General features: G+C 42.4%; 1 long non-coding RNA gene across 1 annotated transcript; it reads right to left on the reverse strand.

Moving 5' to 3' along the window:
- Positions 1-830: 830 nt before the first annotated feature.
- Positions 831-12,495, reverse strand: LOC121855169. Its single transcript, XR_006086725.1, has 3 exons — positions 12,444-12,495; positions 4,993-5,076; positions 831-1,764 (listed from the first exon to the last, which is right to left on the reverse strand). It is a non-coding gene; the product is annotated as an uncharacterized LOC121855169 (long non-coding RNA).
- Positions 12,496-13,430: the final 935 nt, after the last annotated feature.

Raw genomic sequence — 13,430 nt, forward strand, 5'->3', positions numbered from 1 at the left:
ACAACCACAAATTCAATTGGTAACAACAAACATATACAGGAACACAAAAACAACCAACAAATGGGAGTAACAACAGGATCAAGAGCAATGGGAGGGTGAGAAACAACAAGGGAATCACAATCAAACAGAGGAGGAGAAGGAACAGACGCAGAACAAGCCAAAGAATAAACGAGGAAGACATATGGCGAAGAGGAGGAGTAAAAGAAGGAAACAGGAAGAAGAAGAGGACGGACAGAAGCAGGTAGGGGGGAGAAAAACGAAGGGAGTTGCAATGAAACGGAGGGAAAAGAAGCCGCACGACAAACACGTCAAAAAAGGAGGAGGAGGACGGGGAGGCAGAGGGAAAAGACAAAAAAGGGAGGGCTTACAAATTAAACATTGTGCTCGTATTCCTTCCCCTACTCGTCCAACAAATTTTATTATTATACAAACGCCTTCACAATAAACACCTTAACACGAGTGGAGCAACACGGAGTACGGGTGAACGAGTATAAATTCAGGCCAAAAATATATTACTGCTGCATTACGTATTTCCTTACCGGTAGATGTCGCGGTCTCAAAATAGGTACCCACGCGCACTCCACGACTGCCCGCTCTCAAACGCACTGCCACAATTACGTAAAACTAATACACCTGTCGAACCTTCCCGCCATTTCAAACACGCGACTCTTAGTTAAATCTACTTCCAAATCATTCTTTACGCATCTCGCGGGTATACTTTCGTTTGTGCGCCGCCTCGTCTCCGTCCGAATTCCCGTCCGTTCTCCGTCGGTCCTCTTTCCCGTCCCGTAAACGGACCCCGATCGACCGTCGTCCGTATCCGCACGCGCCCGCACCCGCCGCTTTACGTACGACCCTTTCCTAAACCGCCATTTACTAAATTCGTCGTCGTCCGTCCCACGTCGAAAGGTTATTGCGATCGTCGCTTCCGCCAATTCCTCTACCGCGCGACTTCTTTACAATCCCCGTCGCATCCGTTTCTCACAATTACGCCGACTCGGCACTGACGAGTCAATTCCTTTAATACCCTACAAAATATATCATTCGTTGTCCCCCCCCCACCACCATCCTTATCACCTTTTACTTTATATCTTCACTAATATATAACTACTCTCTCTGTCCTAAAAAACCCACCAAATAGTCATCATTTCTCCATTCTTATCGGTTACCACAACAACACCATCTATGTCGGTCCGATCTCCCCCGTTCTTTTACTTTCAAAAGGCGCACTTCCCCGCCGCCGCCACCGCGTTCTCTCGTATTTATGCTGCCGTTATTTACGGATGCGTCCCGCCACAAATGACGTGCGCGCCGCATTCCGTGACGTTCTACGATCGTAATCATCTCCCCAAATTAGTGCAAACACCTAGTGATCACAGGCAACATCTTCAATAAATTCATTCTCGACATGTATCGACTTCCTCCGTCTTCGCAGAGTCGGTCTCTAAAAACAATACTACAAACATTATAACAATCGTTACAAACAACACGTACATTCATTTTACACGTTAAATCGTCTTTAAAACAATCACGCCGGCCCGACATTGATGCGTGTCTCCTTCTGCGTTGACGAGTGTCTTCCCGCACTCGGGAGTGTGGCGTTCTTCCCGTGTTCCGGAGCATCTTCCTCGCGCGTCGACCGGTGTCTTCGTCCGCAGTCGACGAGCGTCTTCGTCCTCGGTTCCCGAATGTCTTCGTCCGGACCGCTCTCGTGCGCCGACTGTACGAGCCGTCTCCGACTCGTATCGGCGCGCTCCTCCGCAACTGAAACGGACAAATTACTGTCAAAATATCTCGACAATTATCTACTATTACAAATTCTACTAATTCCCAAACAAACTTCATCTAACTTCATTCTTTCTACAGTATACCTATACACAAACATATCTACACACTATTGCCAACTAAAACACACAGGCATACTCGACTACCCCACAATTACGTCCCGCACAAATTACTCCTCCCGCTCGTGCCGTACGCGGGCGCCGACGTCGCGCTCTGCCGTATCTCCGTAAATACCCGCGACCCCGTCGCCTAATACAAAATCAAACTCGACGCTCCTCCACCCGTCGGTACGGTGTGCACGTCGCCACCTCCCATACTTAACGATTATCAAAAAACATACAATATACCTATACATAACATAATATTAATTGTACATATTCGTACCATTCCCAAGAACTCGAGAAATCTATAAGACGATTGGGAAAGTCCACTCGATCCGGACCGGTGTACTTTACGACCGAATGTACGTCGTGCTCTCGAGGTCGTACCATTTACGTCTGTGAACGTAAACGTAACTTCCGCAGATGTCGCGTAAAAATACGCGACGACGGAGATCCGGTACGAGGATAAACGTGTTGGCGGTGAACCAAAAACTATACGGCGAGTTCTGCTATAACGCGTGTTTTGACGACGCGATTTATGAATTGAGGAACGATATTTGTAAAACGCGAACTCGTTTCCTCCGACGCGATTCCACTCGAACGATTGTTATGGCTTCGGTTCACGTTCGACATCGCGTGTTCAATTGAGTTGTGTGTTTTGTTTGTGAACAATTGCAGAAATAATGTATGTAATATTTATGTATACAGTATACCTATATATTATAAGTCAATTGTAAAATTTTAAATAAAAGAGACAATCAAATTACATAGCGTTTCACACCGGCGCTCTCTTTACATCACACAGTGTTTACGGTTCACGTTCGACTTCGCATATTCAATTGATTTATGTGTTTTGTTTGTGAAGAATTGCAGAAATAATTTATGTAATATTTATGTATACAGTAAACCACTCACAAGGTCCTACAGTGACAACAAAGGGAAAGTGACCTCGACTGTGACCGTCTGTGCCTATTTTTAGCCGTCCTTGTGGTCGGTAATGCATATCGGTATATTTACTGATCATAATACTTATCTCCTATAAATAATTCATTTGAAATTTATTTTTGGGCAAAGAATATTCGGTAAATGACTGCGTTAATTCTTGAAACTACCCACATTGGTAAATTTAGGACATAAATGATGAACGGAAGTCACGTCACGGATTCGGAGTTTGGTCCTTAACGATCGCCATAAATGTACATTACCGGGTATAATGGTAGCCTCCCTTTTTCCAGAAAAAAGTATATAAATTAAAGAAAATACTTGCAGCATATTTAATATATTACAGTATATTATAAATAAATAAATCAACAAATAAATTCAAATTCCCTTATCATCCTGTGTTATAAACTCGAGTCCCCGAGCGAGTACACAAAAAGAAAACGCACGACCGACACATCCTCGAGTGGATAGAGAACGGACATCTCTACTGGGGGACTCGAACGTTTCTCGTGTTTTGTGGGCGCTGTAGCATAATATGAATATGTAAATTGTAAAAATTTAAATAAAAGAGAAAAACAAAATAAGTAGCGTTTAAAGTGTACTTTACATTGTGGCTTGGCGCAGGGTTATGCAGTGTTTACAGTTCACGTTCGACATCGCAAGTTCAATTGATTTATGTGTTTTGTTTGTGAAGAATTGCACAAATAATTTATGTAATATTTATGTATACAGTATACCTCTACAGTATATGTAAAATTTTAAATAAGAGAAAAACAAAATACATAGCGTTTTAGACCCGCGCGCTCTGTTTACTCCACACTTTGTTTGAAACACGTGTGAAATTTTTAAGTGTCCTCGGTGATTACTGTTTCTCCAATTTTGTGACTATGGAAAAGAAGAATATCTCTGGGAAGCACTCTGGTGATCATAAAAGAAAGGCTATAACACTCGAAGAAAAGCTTGATGTTTCATGACTCCTCAACATCAATCTTCTCCCCCATCAAGTTATATTCAGATTTTTTCAAGGTCAAGTGTAACATTTACTGTATGATTTCAATATTAGATATCAATGTAACATTTATTTAGACTGTACTACGAAATTTTTGTCGATTTGGAGTAATCTGCACCTAACCCTATTTTCTCCATAAGCCCTGTCATTTCTATTACACGAATTTCTATAACACGATGTTTTACAAGAACACAACTATCGCATTATAGCAGAACTACCCGTACTCGAAAGGAAACGTCTCGTATGCATCCGCGTAAACTCGATACGCCTCGTCTCCTCGGGACGTGTACGGCGATGAGGATAATCTTACGTCTGCGTTCAAATGGTGCAATGTGTCTGAGGAGGATCCCTAATTACACTTTTAAGGGAAGTGGATATACCCACGCCACGAACTTTCGGCTTCTGTTCCGAGGGATCGTCCCGTGTACCCGCCTCCGGCGTGCCGCGTTCCTATTATGACCCGCAATGTGCATACAATAACGCCTACTTGCAATACAGTATAAAACATAGGACATAAATACATATACCTCATCCTCCATTACAAGCTACTACATTCTTAACCCTTACACCCAGGTGACGTCCATCTGGTCTCCCCTTTGTGGAGGAGGGGGTGGGGAGAATTCATCTTGTTTCTCGATTTATCCCAATAGGAAGGGAGGGGGAAGTGCCAGCAGCACCCTAACCCTTGGCTTATGGGTTAAACTCCCATTTTTTAATAATACTTTTCATATTGTATCCAACACTTTTAGACCAGATATGACACCTTCAATTCTATATCTCTATGCTAAATTAAGTACTCTCATTATAACACTTGTAATGTCCGTCCCTCTACGCATTTTCGATGGCACCCGAGTCTCGTCGTCGGTCGCATTTTCATTTCTCCCTCGTTATCTTTACGTTCTACTACTCTTTTACTCGTAAATTCCCGTCTTATTTCCTCTCGGTAACCGGTCAAAACTTCCTTCGATATTTCGTCGACGACGCGCCGCTTAATAAATTCTCGTCTCCCTTAAAAACCTTCCACTTACTCTACGCAATTCCTACGGAGACGCCGAGGCACGCCACATACGCATTCCTATTCTTCAGAGAACCATTAAGTAAATACCGTACACTGCGATATAAACATTACAATACGGCGTCGTCCGACATTCTCACCCGCGGTTCGAGCGGCGTCCTCGGCCGGGGTCCGTCGAGTCGCCGGTCCGCACAAAAATGACGTTTCTGACTCCCGTCGGGTGACTGCAAATGAAAAATTAAGGTTAAAAAATATACATAGTCAATTAGGCATGCAAATTATACATGAACCCTTGACACCTAACCCAAATATCTGAGTACATTCTCTAAAGACCTGGATACATTTGCCAAACATACACTTTCCATTGGAAAATCTTACATACTTAGGCAGCCACCAAACGGGGAGATACCACCTCCGCAGACAATATTGGAAGCGTAATGTGTCGTCCGTGGTAGATCTTCCTGCTACGTGGCATCCCTAAAATTGTGACCGAGTCCCGGGTCGCTCGTCTGACTCTCTGTCTCGATTGTTTCTCTTACTATTGACAACACAACATAAATCTATTGTTCCTCACTTTTGATTTTTTTTTCCATTTTGTATTTCTTTAAGGTTCTTCAGTATTATTGTTACATATAAACTAGGTTACCCCATATTTATGGCAATATGTTTTATTTTACTTGTGCAATAATGCGCCACTTTGAATGCGCACGCGTGTTTTGGTTTCGTTTTTACGGACGGTCCCGAAAATATACCGGAGAGAGCGTCGTCGTTTGTGTCGTCGTCTGAGCCTCTCGCATCATATTTCGTTGATATCCACCAAAAATGAACACTGTAACTTCAACAATTATTATTATTATTACATTTTCGCCCCGATGTGGGTCGGTGACCCGTGCCCGGGTGGGCTAATTCCCATAAAAAAAATACGTATTATTTATTTACTTTGCACTTTTATACGTACGAGTGTCGACGAAATTAATCTGCCGTTATTTACGCGATCTCATTTCTTGCGCACTTTCGACGGTTCGATTCGCGTGCCCTCGTTCTACTCCGGATGCACGTCAAATACCCGACGACGACGACGACCCCCTCCGGGAACGTCGTAGCGTCGACCTCCGGCGCGCCCCGCGACGAGAAGACCGCTCCGGAATTTCGACGAGACGTCACGTCGAACGGCGTTCCGGACTATACCCTCGACGATGACTGCGAGTGGCCTCGGACCAAACCCCACGCCTCCCGAGACACGGTCGAGTGAGGCTTCGGTCTCCGTGCTCGCCGATCGCCGCAATATAATACCAATTAAAACACTGCACTGTATGGCAAGTCTACCCTACAATGAATCCCCAAATCTGCTGTACCAAACATTCACTTGCCTAAAACGGTTAGCACAGACACATCCACCCAGGCAAAAGAGGGGACTTCAATCGACTACTCTTGTTACGGCGGAGGAGCCGCGCGCTCGGTCCGTGGGCGTCAAACCCGAGCGTTCCTTTAATCGCGGGCTGTGGTTCCGCCGGAAGATGCCGTTCCTTAGTTTCTGCAACGTGAAAGCCCGTCCTCCCAATTTCTCGCACGGCAACCGCCGGACGCGACCGCCTGCCGATGCCCTCTGGGTCCCACGCCACCCAAACAAACCCACCTAACTTTAGTAAATGGAAACGTACGTGCCCGAGAGTGGCGTACGAGTATTCTACGCGTGTCGCCGCATTATTCTCCCGCCGAATGCATTCGCCGCTGCGCATTTCGATGCGTTTTCCATTGAAGGACTAGGGTGTGGTTAGCAAATTATTTGTTCCTCTAATTGACATATATACAACTTATAAACCCTTCTTCACACTCACAATTTATAATTATAGTCACATATTTTATAGCAAACTCCAATAAACTTATCTAATATTTATCCCATTAATATCAACACTAATAACTGGTCACTTCGACTAAGTGTGTGTAGTGTAATTGTAATCACACAAAATGGTACATTATTAATAAGGTGACCATCATATACTATAAAACTTATTAAATAAAACACAAAAAAGGAACGACAGGTGCTAGGAGAGAAAGGTGGTATGTGGAGGGAAGGGATAGAGGGGTGGAAGGGAAGGATAATAGATAAGGAAAGGAAGAATGGTACGTGAAGAAAGGGAGGGGGGACAGATGGTGGGATAGAGGGGTGGAAGGGAAAGATAATAGATGAGGAAAGGAAGAGTGGTAAGTGGAGGGAGGGATACATTTAGCTGGAGGTAGAGGGAACAAGGGGTGGTATAGTCGTCAAACTATCCGTTAATCTTTAACGTCGTGTACTCGGAGCTTCCGTCTTCTCGAGTGCCGGAGCGGGTCGCCGCAGTTGTTTTGGGGGTCGACCGCCGGGCAAGTTTTAGCATTCTTACTCAATGAAATACTGTACATTACAAATACACGTATAATATGACCTTAAGCTAAAATAACCGTTGACTGAGCTTTAGTTATCCTTAAAATAGCATCCATAAAAATAGAAAAACACGTAGGTTATTCTCGACGATCGTCTCGCGTCGGAGAGCGGCACTCGCCGACCCGTCTCCGGAGCGACGATCTACGGTCGTTCTTCGTGTCCTTCTCCCGGATCGCGCTTCCGCTGCCCGAGGCGACTTCTTCTGTGGGTTAAGTTTGTGATGTGAATGCTGCCTGCATTTAATAATTATACTGCACTACATCTATACAACCATTGCATAGGGTATTATAAATCAATCATAATGCCCTCGTAAAATATCGTGTTGATCATTTTTAATTTGTGTCGTGTACCGGTAAGCAGAGTGTCGAGTGGCCGGAGGTGTGTCCCGGGCCGACGGCGAGACGATACCCTACGTGATGGAACTAATCTACGATCGTAACTAGTCTATTGCTAGAAAATGCAATATACTGCACGCGAGACTACGTAAACGAGTACTTCTCGCAAACGACGACGGACCGTACGACTGCGCAATACGGGCCGAATCTCGAGCGGGCCCGCATCCGCGGACGGACCGCCCTCGGCGTGCCCGTCGACGGACACGCGCGCGACAAAAATCGCCACGACTATTTACTAAACGAAGAAACGGCACGTCGACGACCCGACGGCATTGTCGAATATTACGTCGTCGACGCGTTTACGTAAAATTGTTACCGGTCCCGCGTACGCGTCGGTGACGCGAGGCGCATTCCTAGAGAGCTAATAGCTTTAAACCAAATTTTGACTCAATTAAAGTGGTTTCAATGGAACAATTTACTTTGGTACTCGAGACTAACACAAAATACTAAAAAGACCCAATATACCCAAATGCACCTCGGCCCATCTCCTACAAAACATCGTTTTTGTAGTATCGCGTTAAAACGGACGCTCGTAAATCGACGCGGCTAAAATTACGAGACGCGAAATGGCCCGTTTACTCGTGATCGGATTCGCGGCAAGATGGGGAGGAGGGTTATCGGTTTGACAGTTGATGCCAAGGTCTAGAGCTTATTTATTTATCTGTCCTTAACAGTGACTTTCAGGTTTTCTCTTATGAAATATCACTAAACTGACTTGGAAGAATATAATTAACATTGCTGGAATTCTTATAAAATTGTGATTACTTTGAATATAAACATGCTATAGTTCACATACAAATTTTAGTTGTAACTAATTTTATTACAAAGGGCTACAAATTTTTATCTCTTGTGCAAAATATACAACGTTTATGTTAAAATTATTAGCCGTCTTGTAACGATTTTAGCAATGCAAATTAAATTCTAACTTTTGTCTGTGATATTACTTAAGATAAAGCCCGGCGACACCGACGGTTGGCGCCCGGGTCTGTGGCGCATTTTTTCCCGGCCGGGAAATGACCCGGGTGAATATAATTAACATTCTTGGGATTCTTGTAACATACTGATTAATTTGTATATAAACATGCTATAATTTCCACTAGACATAACAATTTTAGTACCCAAATCAAATTAGTACAACAAAACTCCAGCTTTGCACTAAGGTCAATTATTTCTTTTAGTATGCTGTGTGCATGAAAATAAATGAAGAAATTGATGTAAATCTACCCAAAAATACAGTTCAAAAACTTTATATTATAAAATGTACTACAGTACTGTACACTAACGTACAACAATTTTTATCTCTCGAGCAAAATATATGACGTTAACATTCAAATTATTGGCTGTCTTGCAAGGATTCCAGCAATGCAAATTATAATCTCCTAACTTTAGTCTGAAATATTATGTAAGATAAAAACTGTAAGCCTAAAACCCTGGCTCAACAGATGGGGGAGAGAGTTAAGAGGAGATGTTTGACAGTTTGAGCCGAAGGTCTCTGTGAGTTTATTTAACAGTCCTACTAAGCTTCTCTCATTTTAAAATGCCAGTGAAATGACCTGGTACAATATAATTAACATTGCTGGGATTCTTGTAACATACTGATTAATTTGAATATAAACATGCTGTAATTTGCACCGGACATAACAATTTTTGTACCGTAATCAAATTAGTACAACAATGCTCCGGCTTTGCACCGAGGTCGTTTATTTCTTTTACGTTTCTTTTATTGTGGTGTCTGCATGTAAATGGATGAAAATAAATGAAGAAATTGATATAAATCTACCCAAAAATACAGTTGAAAAACTTTATATTATAAAATGTACTACAATTTTTATATCTTCAACAAAATACAGTATATATAATGTTTATATTCAAATTATTGGCTGTCTTGCAAGGATTCCAGCTATGCAAATTGTAATCCCCTAACTTTAGTCCGAGATATTATATAAAATAAACACCTTAAAGCATAAAGTTATCACCAATGTTTTGTCTGGGAACACAAGGAGGGAGGTAGCCAGCGAGCAGGGGGGGGAAGTGAGGTGACAATGTCTTTATTTATTTGAGATAAGATTTGACAGTTGGCGCTGAAGGCCCGAGTGTTTATTTATCATTACTTAAGAGTGACTAAGCTCTTCTCATAATTTGCCACCCAAACGACCTGGGTGAATATAACTTGTAAGATAGTATTTGAATATCTGTGTAAACAATCTATATTTGCCATAGACATAACAATTTAAGTACCGTAATCGTTTAGTACACGTACAGTAAGGGTTTGCACTCGGGTCCATTGTTAACCGAGGGACCGCTGTAATTGCAGTATACTTATACTGTACAATATTGACTAAATTCACTAGATAACGTACATCACTAATGGTCGGTAAAACTTGTCAAGTCTCTCGGTATGAGTGGCACGTGTTAGTGCTCGAGTCTCCCGTCGTGGAAGTCCGTTTTCTCTCCCTTCGGGATGCCCGAGTCCATTTTCTCTTAATCTTAGAGTGCAGTGCACCAGAGACTTCGTTATTCCTCAGTAATGACACAGAATTTCAAATTGCAACTAGGGTTGCAATTGTTGAGGCAACTAGATATGTCCGATTACAGCAAATGTGTTATTGTCAATTTGTAGGTGAAAGATTTTATCCTCAATAGATGTAGGTTAACATTACACCTGGAGGAAAATGCTTACTAAAGCCTAAGGAATGATATTCCTTTAACACATAACATCTAGCCAGTACGGGAAGGATCGTCGTGTCTCCATCAGGGGGGTCTTGGAGTGGTGGTCCAGCAGGCATCACGGAAGTGTTTTTTCGAGGGGGGGGGGGGCACGGACGTACGGTCGGCCTTTCACATACGCGGGTTTAGCATTCACGGATTTCAAGAAATACGCCGGATAGTTCCCGCCAGAGAAATATTCTGTACACTGAAGCATGTTCACTTGACGATAAATTGTATCGCTAATGGTTTTTGTTAAAAACTGCTAGCATCAGCTGCGAATTAGATAGAATATTATTGTAATACAACAGTTTTTAACTGAAAACCATTCGAAAGGCGATTACGGTAAAATATTTTGAACAACGAAAGAAAGCGAAAGTCTTTCGTCATGATTTTATCCCACTTCCCACTATAAAATGTACGTCATTCCAGCAAAAATATTACATTTCCATATTTATTTCCGAGAATATATTCATTCAGTCACAGTTAAGGTAAAATATACTTGTGATGTAATATTTTAATGAAAATCCAGTATCGTAGTTTTCTCTTGTTTCAAATTTAATTAACAAAGATTGATGTTTCAAATGTAATGAACAAACATTTATGTCCAGTATCTATAAATTAACTTTAATAAATGAATACTTTGTTTTACATCGTCCTGTGCTACCATACCATGGATTTGGCTACTTTGGGCTCGCAACAGATCTGCCCTGGCAACTGTACCAACACTCACAGCGGGTGGTGTGTTGGTGCATCGTTTCCATTGTTTACTGGTAAATATTTTTCAACCTAACGAAACTATTACCCGTTTAGAGGTCGACCCCCAATTTTTGCCAAATAATTTGGTCTTAAAAACTCAAACTACACACAGGTATATACGGTAAATAAGGACATGGGGGGCCAGGGATTTTTTAGGGGGGGGGGGTAGCAATAGTACACGGATTTTTAACATTCACGGGTATCTCTGTTACCTAACCCCCGCGAATGTTAAGGGCCGACTGTATATGCTATCGGATGTTAACCGGCGCACGACTGTATGTGTTTTTGAAAGATGCAAATCCTCCGAGGATTCGCATCGCACGTAGCGCGAATTTGGATTGCGTGTCGTAAACGGACGCCGAGCCGGTCATTACCGGGATCGTACGTCAAATGAACCGAGGAATTATCGGAAAGACACAACGGGGAGAGAGGCGCTATTATTAGCCTTCGCGACGAGGGTACGCGCAACGCTCGAATAACTCGGCACAATGGGGCGAGCGAACCCTCGGGCATCGCGATGGGTTACCCGCCGCTAAACGACGGGCGACGCGCCGATTAAAATCTTATTTTGACGTTAAACCGACGCCATTTACGTATCGATAATATTTGGCAGATCCCATTTAGACCAATATATTGTATATTGCTGTACCTGTTCACTCTAATATCAACTACTATTTGCTCCGTCACTCCTCAAAAATCAGACGTGTCGTCGACGACTACATTGTGCATCTCGGTACGAATAAAACCGTCACTACGACGCGGTGGCGAAACGTATGCCCCGAGGTCCGTCTCGGTCTAGCTCGTGACGTTCCAAAACTCTTCCGTTTAATGTATATTCCGATATTTTTGTAATCCTCGGTTGGGGCCTCGCTTCTAACCGGCACGATACATACATTAATATAGCTCAATGAATTTCTTGTTATAGTAAAGCATATACCGTACGGTCGTATGTCACACGAGGACGACTCCCTCGCTACCCGCCGTCTACGGCTATTGCTCATATAGTGACCGGATGTACCTGTACCAACTTATGCTGATGCACTGGGGATCACAGCAAAGTATTTCATCTAGAGTTTCAAATTTTACCGCTAGAAAATTCAATCGATACTTTTTGGGGGACCGTACATAATTTGGGGGGAACTGTTTTCGTTGTAGAAAAGTATCTTGGCTTTTATAATGTGAGTCTATAGGAATAGTGATTCGATTTACCATAGGTTTTTATAAGACACAGTACTCTTTCAAACTGGGGAATGCCTGTAGAACTTTCCTAACATTCAAAGTACCACAACAATATTAAATACAATACCACAGACTACTTGAGGTCCAGTAAACTTTATGTCCAGCCAACTTCATTCTAGTTCACATCAGGTCCACTGTAGGCAGTGTTGGAGAAAGTGCCTGAAAATATTACTTAAGATAAAGTACTGCACTGTTGATATGTAAAAATTTAAACTATGTCCTGTAGTCTTCTTCAAAACAATGCAAATAAAAGTTTACTCAACTCAACTGATTCATATAAGTAGAAAAAAGTATTTAGAGTACCACAGCATTTATAGAGTATCATAATTAATAAACAATGACATTATGTTTTGAAAACGAAACTTAAAGTTATTAATATACTGTACTGTACTTTAAAGAACCACGAAATAAACACACATTCAAAATTGGGTATGGGATGGAAAACGTGAATCTGGGCCATATTTTGGAAGTGTCGCGTACCGCCGACGCCAATGGGACGCGACTTTACGCACAAACATTTACATAAATGCCCACTTTTATAGGATTACTGTACAAGTGTACTGAAATACAAGTACAGGTTGTACCTCTCCGGTCCGGCAACCACGGGACCCGACCGGTGTCGGACGCCGGAAATTTCCCGACCGTGGAAATTCGCCCTCTTCCTGGACAGATAGTGACTTCTGTTTACACTTGGAAGCACTAGCACCACTTTCTCTGCTTCGTGGTCTCTTTGAAGACATATTGAAGGGTTAAATGTCGTACAGTACCTTCTCAAATTTCGCGAGTTTTTAATTCGACGTTTTCTATTTGAACGCACAAAAAAAACCGACACATTTAAAACTTTTGACGGCGGAAACTCAAATTTCGACGGGTTTGAATGGCCCGCCGACGTTAGGACGACGTGCAAGATCGTGAAAACGGCGTTATTTCTCTTATGTACGAAAGATTCATTATTATTTATTACTGAAAGTCTTTTGGATTGAATTAATGTTAGTGTGTGCAAAATGAGCAATACAATTCATTAATAATACGATCAATATTAAAACGCGAGGAA

Source organism: Homarus americanus, unplaced genomic scaffold (genome assembly GCF_018991925.1).
Source record: "Homarus americanus isolate GMGI-L3 unplaced genomic scaffold, GMGI_Hamer_2.0 scaffold16474, whole genome shotgun sequence".
Taxonomy (NCBI): Eukaryota; Metazoa; Arthropoda; class Malacostraca; order Decapoda; family Nephropidae; genus Homarus; species Homarus americanus.